The sequence below is a fragment of the Aricia agestis genome, chromosome 9, assembly GCF_905147365.1.
Source record: "Aricia agestis chromosome 9, ilAriAges1.1, whole genome shotgun sequence".
Taxonomy (NCBI): domain Eukaryota; kingdom Metazoa; phylum Arthropoda; class Insecta; order Lepidoptera; family Lycaenidae; genus Aricia; species Aricia agestis.
Window position 1 is genome coordinate 5,189,784 of NC_056414.1, and position 4,138 is coordinate 5,193,921.

Sequence of the window (4,138 nt, forward strand, 5' to 3'; positions counted from 1 at the left end):
TATGTACTCAGTCATAAGGTCTAAATTCAAACACGCTAACAAATAAAGGGTAAACACGTAAACAAACACTGGACCTTCCCAGAAGGTTCGAGTATGTACTTGCGCACCACGTGTCCGTATACCATGTACCGTAACACTACTCCCCTCTTAGAGATGCTCGTCCCGAGCATCATTGTTACTGCCATGGTAACGCGCCAGACGGTTCCTGGTCTGTGGTCCCTTTACAGCAGCGCAAGTAATACATCTGTGGCACCAATCCTGCACATCATCTCTCCAATGCAACCAGAAGAATCGTTCTCGCACTTTCCTTAGCATCCTCTTGACGCCTAGATGACTCCCTGATACGCCCTCATGTATCTCGCGGAGAACATCTGGTACTCTTGCCCTTGGGACAATTATCTGAAAATAGAACTCTCTGCCGTTAGCCTTCTGCCATTTCCGGTAGAGTAGTCCGTCCTGAAGTATCAGACTGTCCCATTGCTCCCAGTACGCCTTAGTGACAGCGCCAGTGGGTGCAACCTCACTCCAGATTGGTTTTATGTCACCCCGTTTCTTCCATGTGATGATGTGCCGAAGGTCGTCATCTTTTTCTTGAGCCTTTCTCATAGCTTCATTCTCCATGTGCCCCAAATTACTTGTTCTCTTTGTTCCGCTCCGTGCCTGGGAGGTAACAGTTACCGGGGCTTTCTCCGCGTCATCCAGTACTCGCCCCTTAGTTCTGGATTCTATTCGTTCCCCATGACTTCGGGTAGGGGACGAAACCGCTTGCTTCTTCAACTCCTCCATTTGTTCCTCGATCCTTTTTATCCTTGCCATCTGGGTCTTCTTCTGCGGACAGTTTAGCTGAAGATGGCCCCTCTCACCACACTTATAGCACATGGCTTCAAGTCTTTTCCTCGTAGAAGCCTTAACTTCCTTGACTTCTTCAGAGACCTTGTGGATCTTATGGGTCTGCCGTATGTCATGGCGCACAGCCTCGACTTCCAAAGCATGCGCTAATGCTTCCTTTAGCGAGGTATGGTGACCAAGTCTTACTGCAGCCCTGACCTCCAAATCTTTGATTCCGTCGACAAATCCTTGAACAATATTTGTGTCGACCATCTTGGTGTCGGCTCCTGGATATGCCTTCCTGACGAGTTTTTCAATTTCCAACGCCCATTGTTGAAGTCCTTCTCCTGAACGTTGGACTCTGTCACGCAGTTGGGCACGGAACACGTGCTCCAGGTGTCGCTCCCCGTATCTAGATTCCAGTGCCTCCATCAGGTCTTGGAAACCATTTCCCGTATGTGGCAGTGCCTCCAGAACCGACACAGCTTGCCCTCTGAGTGCAACAGTGAGAGCGGTCAAGCATTGCTCCTCCGTCCATCCGTTTGCGGTAGCAACAGTCTGAAATTGCCGACGATAAGCGTTCCAAGAAGTAGTGCCGTCGTACGGTGGCACCTTTACTCTTGGTCCTTGCGCCACACCAGTGACTCCACTAGACACCGCAACTCCCGTAGTTTCTAGGCGCACTACTCTCTTCTGTAGTTCTGTGAATCCGGTTTTCAAATTTTCCACAACCGTCTCTAACCCAGTAACTCGTTCTTTCATTACGTCGACATCTTTACGAAGCTTAGTCACCGTGTCACTGACATCCTTTATGGCCAGAAGCGCTTTCTCTTGGAGGTCCTTTTGTTGCTCTTGAGACTCCTGCAAAGCGCCGAGCTTGCGGTCTTGTGACTCCTGCAAAGCGCCGAGCTTGCGGTCTTGTGACTCCTGCAAAGCGCCGAGCTTGCGGTCTTGTGACTCCTGCAAAGCGCCGAACTTGCGGTCTTGTGCCTTTCGAATCGCTCTGATTTCAGCCCTTTGCAGCTCCATTAATTCAATTAAACTTTCTAAATGAAGGGCCACTTGGGGGGCTGTAGGAGCTACGGGTGGGGCCTGGTGGGCGGGGCCAGTGGGCGTGGCCTGAGTGGGCGTGGCCTGGTGGGCGGAGCCAGTGGGCGTGGCCATGTCCAAAGTGGGCGGAGCCAGAGGGGCGTGGCCAGTGGGCGTGTCCCGGTGGGCGGAGCCAGTGGGCGGATCCTGGTGGGCGTGGCCAGTGGGCGGAGCCATGTGGGCGGGGCCAGTATGTGGGGCCTGTCCCTCAGTGGGCGGAGCTTGGTCCCCAATGGGTGTGGCCTCCGCAACTCCTCTCTCGGAGTCAATGGCAGCAGCTCGCTGCGCCCTTGTCCTGACACTCCCCTTGAAGTCCTCTCTCGGAGTCAATGGCATCTCCAAATCGCACTTCTGACACCAGTTGTTACGTGCTAGGGTTCGAGGATTTGGAGAGAAAGACCTGGTGACTCTCTTGAAGACTTTATTAACACTGCACTAAACATTAGGTCACAACACTTAGCACTAAGTCCAAACACTAATCACTAGGTCCAATCACTAAGCACTATCACTGTCCTAGGTCGTAGCCAAGTCGCAGGTTTCACTGGTTCACTCACTGTTGATCACTTGATGTCGCCTTGAAGATCGCTCGGATTGAACTGACTTGCCGGGCGCGCCTGCGGCTCTTTTTATATGGCGAGACGAATTCCAGAAATTTCCCGATTCACGCAAACAAGTAAACAACCGTGGGAAATTTCTAGGAGGCCCGGGAATGTACCACAATAAAACTGCCGTCCCTGCGATAAGTGCAGTAAGTTGAATTTAATTTAGACCTTATGTACTCAGTCATAAGGTCTAAATTCAAACACGCTAACAAATAAAGGGTAAACACGTAAACAAACACTGGACCTTCCCAGAAGGTTCGAGTATGTACTTGCGCACCACGTGTCCGTATACCATGTACCGTAACAATATAATAAATACCTTAAAATTAAGTATCTACTTCTTTTATCTTCCTTTGGTGTACTTAACAGAATTTAACTGGGCACCTCTTTTATGGTACTCTATGCGATTATGCACCGCAATCATTTTATAAGTTAAAATTATATTAATTTTATGGTTAAATACAATATGTGGAAACTTACAATATATGTATAAAAACAAACCTAGAAATGCCACTTGATAAATGCAATCAAAACAAAATCCCTTTTACGATCATTCACCCCCACCCTTACATCAACATGACAATTTCATTACATAAGAGTTCGGTGTGAGCGCGGCCGCGCTGCCCGTTGCGCGCTGTAGCCGCGTAGCGCCGTAGCAGGGCTGCCTACGAAAAGTTATTTGTAGATATTTTATCTTTTTTTCTGTTCTTAATTTTGTGTTAGTTATTACATTTCCAGATTTTAGTGATATGGTATAGATGCCCAGTGCGTTTGGTTTCAAAAATTCGTATTTATAAAAAATACATTTAGAAAATTTACAAAGCCTTGGACTACGAATAATAAAGTTTTTATTATGTAGGCCTAGGAGGACAGAATATTGAAGTACTTGAATGATGAACTGTATATGATGATATGGGTGACAGTTTTCATGTTCCTTGCTACGGGTCTTTTTTACAAGAAAACAAAAAAATCAAAATGTAATAAATTATATTCCATCTACAAAAACAAATGTTTCCTATAATTGTAAATGAATAAAAATGAAACGATGCTAAATGCTAACTTATTAATAAAAATTATAAATATTAACTGTGAAATAGGAGTATAAAATTATTGGTACTAAAAAATTTGAAAAATGTCATATGCATGAAACGGAACTTATGTCAATAGAGATTGACTCGGTTGAATCGAAATCAAATCGATAAAAAAGGGCGGCCATCTTAAATCGCCGGCACCACTGAAATGTCAGTACGAAATCGATAATTTCGATTGCAATTCCTTTACGAAGTGATTCGATATTTTTAAACTATCGATTAATTTTTGTTAGGTAACTTCCCTACTATTGTCAATTATAATGTGTCACGCATATCATCATAAAACGCACAAACTATAAAAGACGCTATTGAAATGTTTCATAAACAAAACTGTAAGTCTTACTTCCATTATTTTTTTATATCAGCTATTCATCAACACCTTCATAGTTACGCATTATTTATTAAACGTCTTCGATATGCATTATTCAACGCAAATAACATCACACCACACAGCCCTACGTCCGAGGGCGGGCGGAGCGTGGAGGGCGGACGGCGCGTGCGTGCGGCAGTGCCGTGCCGGCGCGTGTC